Consider the following 12432-nt stretch of genomic DNA (forward strand, 5'->3'; position numbering starts at 1 on the left):
TTTCTCCTTCAAGTTTACCTACTACTGTACCAGCGTGAATATGATCTCCACCAGACAGACGTAAAGCTTTAGCTAGTACACGAAAGTGCATACCATGATTCTTCTGTCTATCAATAACTGCGTGCATTGCGCGATGGATGTGAAGAAGTAGACCATTATCTCGGCAATAATGAGCCAAGCTAGTATTTGCAGTGAACCCACCTGTTAAGTAGTCATGCATTACGATGGGAGCTCCCAATTCTCTGGCAAATATGGCCCTTTTAATCATTTCTTCACATGTACCCGCAGTAGCATTCAAGTAATGCCCTTTGATTTCACCTGTTTCAGCCTGTGCTTTAAAAATTGCTTCGGCACAAAATAAGAAACGGTCTCTCCAACGCATAAATGGTTGGGAGTTCACATTCTCATCATCTTTGGTAAAATCAAGTCCACCACGTAGACATTCATAAACTGCTCTACCGTAGTTCTTAGCGGATAACCCCAATTTAGGTTTAATAGTACATCCTAATAGGGGGCGACCGTACTTGTTCAATTTATCTCTTTCAACCTGGATGCCATGAGGCGGGCCTTGGAAAGTTTTAGTATAAGAAGGAGGGATTCGCAGATCCTCTAGACGTAGAGCGCGCAGGGCTTTGAACCCAAATACATTACCCACAATGGAAGTAAACATGTTAGTAACAGAACCTTCTTCAAAAAGGTCTAAGGGGTAAGCTACATAACATATATATTGATTTTCTTCTCCAGCAACGGGCTCAATGTGGTAGCATCGCCCTTTGTAACGATCAAGGCTGGTAAGCCCATCGGTCCACACGGTTGTCCATGTACCAGTAGAAGATTCAGCAGCTACTGCTGCCCCTGCTTCCTCGGGCGGAACTCCGGGTTGAGGAGTTACTCGGAAGGCTGCCAAGATATCAGTATCTTTGACTTCATATTCAGGAGTATAATAAGTCAATTTATACTCTTTAACACCAGCTTTGAATCCAACACTTGCTTTAGTCTCTGTTTGTGGTGACATAAGCCCCTCCCTACAACTCATGAATTGAAAATTTTCGCAACAACAAGGTCTGCTCGGCATAAATTAGGAGTTAATGAAACCTTTTCGAAGAAATCTTTCAAAAAATTATCAACTAATCCGAAAGGTTCCTTATTAGACCATGGTATTTGATTCGCCAAATACATCATTATTCTATATTCTTTCATATTCTATATTCTTTCATATGTATGGCGCAACCCAATCCGTGTTTTTCAAGTTTAGAATTCCTTACTTTTTTTTTGAATCGAAATGAAAATGAAATAAATGAAATAGAAATATTATAAATATATAATTATAATTAGAATTATAAATATAAAATATATATATAAAATATATAAATTAAATATAAAATATATAAATTCAATAATAAGTCAATAGTCAATAATAAGATAATACTATAATAATATAAATTCAATAATAAGTCAATAGTCAATAATAATCAATAATAAGATAATAAGATAATAAGAAATAATATAAAATAAGAAATAATATAAATTCAATAATAAGAAATAAGAAAGAATAAGAAATTCACTCTTGACAGTAATATATGTTGTATATGTAAATCCTAGATGTGAAAATATGCGTAATTCGTTTATGAAATGAAAAAAAAGGAATATAGATGGAAAAAGGGGGGATAGGTTGGACGTAAAAAAAAATCGATATGCTAAAATAAAATACGAAATGAAATAAGGGCTAATGAGATAGAAATAAGGAATCGTAAATAGAGTTCGGGTTCGAATTCCATAGATAATATGGATGGTATTGCCTATAATGATAGACAAATGAAAGACAATGATAGACAAATGAAAGACTCTCTCAAAATTGTTATTTATTTATCCACTTGATATTTTGCAAATAGGTTGGTTGAACTTAAAAATTCCTTCATTGAATAAGGAAACAATCCAATTGAATTGCATTCAATTGGATGGTACCAACGAAATCGAGTGCTAATCCCCATTTCTTATTGAATTAACCGATCAACTTGCTGTCGAAGATTTTTTTTATTAGAAAATTTTCGAAAAAAAAAATTGACATATTTCACTTTATTTTATTATGAGAATAAATCCTACTACTTCTGTTCCTGGAGTTTCCACGCTTGAAAAAGAAAATCTGGGACGTATTTCTCAAATCATCGGTCCAGTACTGGATGTAGCCTTTCCCCCGGGCAAGATGCCTAATATTTACAACGCTTTGGTAGTTAAGGGTCGAGATACCATCGGTCAACAAATTAATGTAACTTGTGAGGTACAGCAATTATTAGGAAACAATCGAGTTAGAGCTGTAGCTATGAGCGCTACAGATGGTCTAATGAGAGGAATGGAAGTGATTAACACGGGAGCTCCTCTAAGTGTTCCAGTCGGCGGAGCGACCCTAGGACGAATTTTTAACGTGCTTGGGGAGCCCGTTGATAATTTAGGTCCTGTAGATACTCGCACAACATCCCCTATTCATAAACCTGCGCCCGCTTTCATACAATTAGATACAAAATTATCTATTTTTGAAACAGGAATTAAAGTAGTCGATCTTTTAGCTCCTTATCGTCGTGGAGGAAAAATCGGACTATTTGGGGGAGCTGGGGTAGGTAAAACAGTACTCATTATGGAATTGATCAACAACATTGCCAAAGCTCATGGGGGTGTATCCGTATTTGGCGGAGTAGGTGAACGTACTCGTGAAGGAAATGATCTTTACATGGAAATGAAAGAATCTGGAGTAATTAATGAACAAAATCTTGCGGAATCAAAAGTGGCTTTAGTCTACGGTCAGATGAATGAACCGCCAGGAGCTCGTATGAGAGTTGGGTTGACTGCCCTAACTATGGCGGAATATTTCCGAGATGTTAATAAACAAAACGTACTTCTATTTATAGACAATATCTTCCGTTTTGTCCAAGCGGGATCCGAAGTATCTGCCTTATTGGGTAGAATGCCTTCCGCTGTGGGTTATCAACCCACCCTTAGTACCGAAATGGGTTCTTTACAAGAAAGAATTACTTCTACCAAGGAGGGATCCATAACTTCTATTCAAGCAGTTTATGTACCCGCGGATGATTTGACCGACCCTGCCCCTGCCACAACATTTGCGCATTTAGATGCTACTACCGTACTATCAAGAGGATTAGCTGCCAAAGGTATCTATCCAGCGGTAGATCCTTTAGACTCAACGTCAACTATGCTCCAACCTCGAATCGTTGGAAAGGAACATTATGAAACTGCGCAAAGGGTTAAGCAAACCTTACAACGTTACAAAGAACTTCAGGACATTATAGCTATCCTGGGGTTGGACGAAGTGTCCGAAGAGGATCGCTTAACCGTAGCAAGAGCGCGAAAAATTGAGCGTTTCTTATCACAACCCTTTTTCGTAGCGGAAGTATTTACTGGTTCCCCGGGGAAATATGTTGGCCTAGCAGAAACAATTAGAGGATTTCAATTGATCCTTTCCGGAGAATTAGACGGTCTTCCTGAACAGGCCTTTTATTTGGTAGGTAACATCGATGAAGCTACTGCGAAGGCTACGAACTTAGAAATGGAGAGCAAATTGAATAAATGACCTTAAATCTTTGCGTACTCACCCATAATCGAATTGTTTGGGATTCAGAAGTGAAAGAAATCATTTTATCTACTAATAGCGGACAAATTGGCGTATTACCAAATCACGCGCCTATTGCCACAGTTGTAGATATAGGTATTTTGAGAATACGCCTTAACGACCAATGGTTAACGATGGCTCTGATGGGTGGTTTTGCTAGAATAGTCAATAATGAAATCACTATTTTTGGAAAGGATGCGGAAAAGGGTAGTGACATTGATCCACAAGAAGCTCAGCAAGCTCTTGAAATAGCGGAAGCTAACTTGAGGAAAGCTGAAGGCAAGAGGCAAACAATTGAGGCAAATCTAGCTCTCAGATGGGCTAGGACACGAGTAAAGGCTATCAACGCGATTTCGTAACTAGTTGGTTAATCGAAAGAATTTCCGTATAAACAGAACTTTCGTTTCTACATCCCATTTTTATTCTGCTGATTAAATAGAATCAAATACAATCAAAAGTGAAATAGTGAAATTTGATCTAACGAAAAATTTGAAAATTGAAAACGGAAATAGAATAGGATGAAAAAGATAGAAAATCAATAAAAGAAGGTGGGTAGAAAAACTTATTAGACACCGGGATCAATGGTATCTAATAAGTTCTACCTACTATTGGATTTGAACCAATGACTCCCGCCGTATGAAAGCAATACTCTAACCACTGAGTTAAGTAGGTCATTTATTATCATAAGGAATCATAAAGAGAAAGAAAAGGGACCTATCACATCGATGGATTATAAATCCGATATTACTTCTAAGCAATACCAATCAAACCGACCAAAAAGGTATGATTATGATGTTGGATCATGTAATATTCATCTTGACAAGAAATTATCTAAATAATATGATAAAATATGTATCACAAACACAAGGGCTATAGCTCAGTTAGGTAGAGCACCTCGTTTACACGCGCGCCAATGTTTTTCAGGGGAGTCTATCATGCAATCAAAAAAAATTGATCCTTTTGAGAAATCGATGTCTTACTCCATTACTTTGAAGGAACAAAACAAGAGAACAATAGCCTGACAAATGGTTTGGTTCGATTCGGGTGCCGTTTAGGCAGGAGCAGGATCCGAATCGAACCTATCATTGATTTGAGATATTGATAGGGCGAATACCCAGTCTATTCAATGCTAGGCATAATGAGTATAAGGACCTCAAAAATTCTCTTTTCGTCCTATGAATCTTAAGGTGTATGAAGTTTCATCTTTGATTTTTTAATCAGGATGATAGAGACTTCATTTAACTTAGGTTGATCTAGGCCAGAAGCAGACCTACGTCAAGATAAACTTTCCCTTCTTTGAAACACTTTGGTAGTGCTCCTGTATCAGTAATGAATCAGAGCACATGGAACCATCTTCCTTTTTTTTCTAAGAGAAAAAATATATATATGGTAGACTAACTGATATTTCTATCAGTTAATGAAAGAGCCCAATGCAAAAAAATGCATGTTGGGTCTTTGAAATAGGTCGAATCATTTTGATAATAATCAGTTCGATCTGTTTTACCGAGAAGGTCTACGGTTCGAGTCCGTATAGCCCTATATTTTATATTTTTATTTTATATTTTATTAATTTTTATATTTTATTAATTTTTATATTTTATTAATTTTTATATTTTATTAATTTAAAATATTTATTAAATTAATAAAAAAATATTTATTAAATTAATAAAAATGAAATGAAAATAATATTCTTAAAACTAAAGCAAACTAAAACAATAAAGAATATCCAAATACAAATAAAAAAAGTTGTATAGTTTTTTTCCTAATTATTGTATTCTTTGTTGATTGGAACTGGTCGCTTCCAGTTGCTTGGTTAAAATCATTCCCATAAGCTCGCTCACAGGGAGATCGCTCAGAAACTGAAAACAAAAGCGCATTTCAACAGAATCTCATAAATATATATAATATATATTAAATATATATATATAGATAATATATATATAGATAATATCTATAAAAAGATATAATATCTATAAAATATAGATAGAAAATAAAAAATGTATTCTATATATAACTATATATAAATTTATTCTATATTCTATATATAACTATATAATATACTATATAATATATATATAAATTTATTCTATATTCTATATATATTCTATATATATAATAGATAATAAGATAATAGAAAAGAGAAAAGGTTTTTTTTTTTTTTTTTTATTTCTAATACATATTAGATATTAGTTATATATTAGAATTCCTTTTATTTAGAAAAATACGAAATGAAGTGAAAACAAAAAAGTTTTACTTGTTTTGGATTTGTATAGTATTCTACTATACTATATAGTAATAGTATAAATATCTATGTAATAGTATAAATGTAATAGTATAAATATCTATTTATACTATTACTATACAAATTAGTACTATATCGAATACAAATTAGTACTATATCGAAATTAAATCGAAATAAGTGAAATGTAAATAGGATTAATTCCAATCAATAAATCTTAAAACGCAACAGCAAACAAACGAAACTAGACGATTCGATCAAACTGAATTGTTGGTTTGACTAAACAAACAGTTGTGGATGACTTGACAATGAATTCCAGGTCGAATCGACTAATCCGGTCTATTTTTCACATTCATAGGAGTTCGTCTATGTTTCTGCTTTACGAATATGATATTTTCTGGGCATTTCTAATAATATCAAGTGCTATTCCTATTTTGGCATTTCTAATTTCTGGAGTTTTAGCCCCGATTAGAAAGGGTCCAGAAAAACTTTCTAGTTATGAATCGGGTATAGAACCAATGGGCGATGCTTGGTTACAATTTCGAATCCGTTATTATATGTTTGCTCTAGTTTTTGTTGTTTTTGATGTTGAAACGGTTTTTCTTTATCCATGGGCAATGAGTTTCGATGTATTGGGGGTACCCGTATTCATAGAAGCTTTAATTTTCGTGCTTATCCTAATTGTTGGTTCAGTTTATGCATGGCGAAAAGGAGCATTGGAATGGTCTTAGTTCCTGAATATTCAGATAATAAAAAGAAAGAAAAAAGTAAAAATAATAATAACATTGAGTATGAATTCCATTGAATTTCCCTTACTTGATCGAACAACCCAAAACTCAGTTATTTCAACTACATTAAATGATCTTTCAAATTGGTCAAGACTCTCCAGTTTATGGCCGCTTCTTTATGGTACCAGTTGTTGCTTCATTGAATTTGCTTCATTAATAGGCTCACGATTCGACTTTGATCGTTATGGGCTGGTCCCAAGATCGAGTCCTAGACAAGCGGACCTAATTTTAACAGCTGGAACAGTAACAATGAAAATGGCTCCCTCTTTAGTGAGATTATATGAACAAATGCCCGAACCTAAATATGTTATTGCTATGGGCGCGTGTACAATTACAGGAGGGATGTTCAGTACTGATTCTTATAGTACTGTTCGGGGAGTCGATAAGCTAATTCCTGTGGATGTCTATTTGCCGGGCTGTCCCCCTAAACCCGAGGCAGTTATAGATGCTATAACAAAACTTCGTAAGAAAATATCTCGCGAAATCTATGAAGATCGAATTAGATCTCAACAGGGGGATCGGTGTTTTACTACCAATCACAAGTTTTGTCTTGTACGCAGTACTCATACTGGAAATTATAATCAAGGATTACTCTATCAACCACCATCTACTTCAGAGATTCCTCCTGAAACATTTTTCAACTACAAAAGTTCAATATCTTCCCACGAATTAGTGAATTAGGTAGGATTCAGAAACAGAATAACAAACAACGAATTAATCTTCATAAATTCGATTTCATCGTAAATGTGAAATACTTATCTTATACAAATTACAAATAAAAAAGAAAAGTGCGGGAGAGATAAAAAAGATGCAGGGCCGTTTGTCTGTTTGGCTAGTCAAACACGGGCTAGTTCATAGATCTTTGGGCTTCGATTACCAAGGAATAGAGACTTTACAAATAAAGCCCGAGGATTGGCATTCCATTGCTGTTATTTTATATGTATATGGTTACAATTATCTACGTTCCCAATGTGCTTATGATGTAGCACCAGGCGGACTGTTAGCCAGTGTGTATCATCTTACGAGAATAGAGTATGGTGTAGATCAACCGGAAGAAGTATGTATAAAAGTATTTGCTCCAAGGAGTAACCCTAGAATTCCGTCTGTTTTCTGGGTTTGGAAAAGTGCGGATTTTCAAGAACGAGAATCTTATGACATGTTGGGAATCTCTTATGAGAATCATCCACGACTGAAACGTATCTTAATGCCCGAAAGTTGGATAGGGTGGCCTTTACGTAAGGATTACATTGCCCCCAATTTTTATGAAATACAAGACGCTCATTGAATGATAAGAAACTAATTACAACTTCAAATATTCAAGGAATATTTGTACATTCTCTTCTAGCTCAAACGGAGGAATTGAGGTTTCATTCGTATTCTTATGGATAGGCTAATAAATAAAAAGAAATAAAAGACAATACATCATTGAAATTCTCGATTTTTGAAGATACCTTTTTATTTTATTTCGGACGAGCCGAGACAATAGGATGAACAACAAGGGTTCTATACCGTGAACTTTGTATCGCGCACATCACTTAGATGAACTCTAGAGAGTCACATAGAAAGGAATGAAGAAATGGAATATGAAAGAGAATACAAATAAATAAATGAAAGGGAATCGGATTCTATTTGTACTGTAGCTGAGATGAGTCTTGGTTATTTCTATCCTTGAACTCCTCTAGACCAGACTTTTGGTTGGGCCTTTCAACCAACTATTTTAATCTTTTTTTTTAATTAAATATGTATGAAGTATTAACATTCTTTTTGAATGTGAGGAGCCACAGCGTGAACAAATAAAAAAGAAGAGGAAAGATAATGAAATTTTTTTCTTTTACTACATTATTTATTTTTTTTACTACATTATAATTATAATAGACTCTTTGCTCATCTAAAAAATAGAAACAAAAAAAAAAAAAAAAATAAATAAAGAGAGGGTTTACTTCCAGATAGCTAGCTAGATAAGTATGTATTATGTCGATCTATATCAATTAATTTGTAGAGTAGATACTCATACAAATTAATCATACGCCGAGAACCAGATTTGAACTGGTGACACGAGGATTTTCAGTCCTCTGCTCTACCAACTGAGCTATCCCGACCATTACCGACGCATTATCCTCATAATACTAGATGACTTGGGTCTATGTCACTTAAAAATGAAAACAAAAAAAAAAACGAAAAAGTATTAAATTAAAAGGGGAATTTCTTGGATCTTTAAAAGGAAGACTTTGTAAATTTCAGTATGAGTAATGATATGGATTATGAATCATTCAAATAGGTATTCCTTGCTCAAGGGTGTTGATTTGTACGTATATCATATATATATCACAATATATCATATCACAAGACTTGTGATAAGAGAACAAAATTCTGCTAGGATACGCTTGTAAAATGGAAAAGAATAGGATGAATGAGAAACATAAGGAACTTTGAACCACTAACAAAAAGGGTAGGATAAAATAAATAGATAGCAAACGGGCTTTTTGGGGTTGGGGATAGAGGGACTTGAACCCTCACGATTTTTAAAGTCGACGGATTTTCCTCTTACTATAAATTTCATTGTTGTCGGTATTGATATTGACATGTAGAACGGGACTCTATCTTTATTCTCGTCCGATTAATCAGTTTTTCAAAAGATTTATCAGACTATGGAGTGAATGATTTGATTAATGAATATTCTATTCGATTCTTTCTTCAACTTGGAATCGATTCACAACAATTCTTTTTATTTTTCATATAAATTGATTTTGCATATAAATAAAAAAAATACGGGTTCGAGTCGTCTTTTTTGGTTTTTCATTAGTATACCTATTTATTTTATATTTTATATAGGTATATCTTGCATCCTTTCTGGAGTTTCGATATAAGGATTCCTTTACCAACAGTCAACCCCATTTGTTAGAATAGCTTCCATTGAGTCTCTGCACCTATCCCTTTTTTATTATTCTCGCTTGTTGAACCTTTGTTTATTTTCGTAAAATAATAGGATTTGGCTCAGGATTGCCCATTTTTCATTCCGGGGTTTCTCTGAATTTGAAAGTTATCACTTAGTAGGTTTCCATACCAAGGCTCAATCCAATCCAATTAAGTCCGTAGCGTCTACCAATTTCGCCATATCCCCTTTGTGTCTTGAGATTAGGATCTCATTAGGATGCACTTCCTTCCCCCTTTCTCCTTCCCTTCCTTTCCCCTTTCTTTCATTTATTTATTTTCTTTCTTTTTATGCGAAAACCGTTGAATTTAGTATTGAATTTAGTAGATATAGATACTGATTCTTATATCGAAGGGTCTTTACCTATTTTATTTCTTGTTTGTTTATCTTCTTTCGTCTCTATCGGAGACCCGTATTTATTTGGTCCAATCAGAAAATATTTTATCATTTCTGTATTCGCAATTCAATATAGATGGATATTCCATAACATATATATGCCCCCCTTACTCTCAGTTTTCTCAGGCAATTTACTCGAACGGTCGATTTTTTTTTTTTTTTTCGTCTTAGCTTCCGCCTTTATGAATGAAAACAAAAGAAAGGAGTCTCTCATCTCTCATTATGATCTGGATTTCATTTCTATGGGTTGCATCTTTTCTTTTTTCTTTAATTTTATTTTTATTCTTATTCTTTTATTAGACTATCCTATATAACCATAATAAGATAACTAAAAAAATAAAAATAAAAATGAAAATTGAATTTATTCATTATTAAAATTTATTCATTTTAAAATTTATTCATTATTAATTATTTATTTTCTAGTATAATAGCATAATAGCTAGAACTAATTATTCTCATTCATTTCTATTTCGACTTCGAAGATAATTCGAATTAGTTAGTCTAAAAAACAAAGTTTCATTCTAATTATTTAGACTTATAACGTATCATTTATATAATGATAATATATATATAAATTATATATAAATATAAATTATATATAAATGCATAAAAATATTTTCACTATAATTATCTAATTATTAGACTCTATTTATAATTCTAAACTAAATATAAATAAATTAAATATATATTAAATCTATATTAAATATAAATAAATATTAAATATAAATAAATTAAATCTATATTAAATCTATCTATCTATATTAAAATTAAATCTATCTATTAAATTAAATCTATATCTATATCTATATAAAAAAAAAAAAATTATATATAATTTAAATGTAAAATATACTAAAAATATACTAAAAAATACTAAAAATATAAAATAAAAAATATAGTAATATTATACTTAGTATACTAATATTATACTAATATATATATAATACTAAATTATATATATAATACTAAATAGAATATAATACTAAATAGAATAGAATACTAAATAGAATAGACTAATAGAATAAAGATAACATATAATAAAATAAATATAAAATAAAAATATATAATATAGAGATAAATAATAAATAATTATAAAAATTATAAATATATTTATAATTTATTTTTATAATTTTTATAATTATAATAAAATTAGAATTAAATTATAATAATATTATTATAATTTAATATTATTAAATATAATGTTATTAAATATTAATATGATTAAATTAAAATATGATTAAATTAAAATATCATTTTTAATATGATTAAAATATAATCAAATAGAATGATTAAAATATAATCAAATAGAATTATATTATTCTATTCTTAATTATTATATTCTATCAATATTAGATTGAATATTAGATTGAATCTACCATTATTATATATTATTATATATTATTATATATCATTATATTAAATATGATTATATTAAATATGGCATAAATTATGTATGGCATAAATATGGCATTTAAAATTTAAAATTCTAGTTTTTCTAAATTCTAGTCTATAATTCATATTAATAATTCATAGTAATTATGAATAACTAATAGATAGTTAATAGATAAGATCGTAATAGTTTGCTGAATTCCTATGGATACAAAATTTCTATTATTTGAGCCCGCTTAGCTCAGAGGTTAGAGCATCGCATTTGTAATGCGATGGTCATCGGTTCGATTCCGATAGCCGGCTTTCTCTATTTGTTTGCTTTTTTACTTTTTTACATGATTGATAATGTTTTTTTGAAATCAAAGAACATTGAAAAAGCTTTTTCCCCTTTTCTTTCCAAAGGTCAACGATCCGTTTATTATGTCGTAGAAACTTTCAATTAGGAATAAAATTGGAGGAGTTAGATCTTTGCAGAATAAATCAAGAAAAAAAAAAAGGAAACTTTTTTTGGTTTAATTTTTAGATTTTAATTTTTATATTTTATATTTAATATATATTTTATATTTAATATATTTATATATTATATATATTTTATTTTAATTTCTATTTTTTGTATACATTATATACAATATACATTATATACAATACAAAAAAGTATGGATATTGATCCAATTCATCTCATTAATATTTGTAGTACAATCCTTCAGTCGATTTCGCTTCATTTAGTTCAGTTTTAATTTAGGTTTATGAAATTTCAATAAAATTCAAATTAATAAGGAGTCTTTATGTCGCGTTACCGAGGGCCTCGTTTCAAAAAAATACGCCGTCTGGGGGCTTTACCGGGACTAACTAGTAAAAGTCCTAGAGCCGGAAGCGATCTTAGAAACCGATCGCGCTCCGGTAAAAAATCTCAATATCGTATTCGTTTAGAAGAAAAACAAAAATTGCGTTTTCATTATGGCCTTACAGAACGACAATTACTTAAATACGTTCGTATTGCCAGAAAAGCAAAAGGGTCAACAGGTCAGGTTTTACTACAATTACTTGAAATGCGTTTGGATAACATCCT

General features: G+C 31.4%; 1 non-coding gene across 1 annotated transcript; it reads left to right on the top strand.

Annotated features, from left to right (window-relative positions):
• Nucleotides 1-11593: 11593 nt before the first annotated feature.
• TRNAT-UGU (transfer RNA threonine (anticodon UGU)) lies at nt 11594-11666 on the top strand. Its single transcript has one exon. It is a non-coding gene; the product is annotated as a tRNA-Thr (tRNA).
• The last annotated feature ends 766 nt before the right edge of the window (nt 11667-12432 follow it).

Source organism: Durio zibethinus, unplaced genomic scaffold, assembly GCF_047325235.1.
Source record: "Durio zibethinus cultivar Kanyao isolate XHJ-2024 unplaced genomic scaffold, ASM4732523v1 HiC_scaffold_301, whole genome shotgun sequence".
Lineage (NCBI taxonomy): Eukaryota > Viridiplantae > Streptophyta > Magnoliopsida > Malvales > Malvaceae > Durio > Durio zibethinus.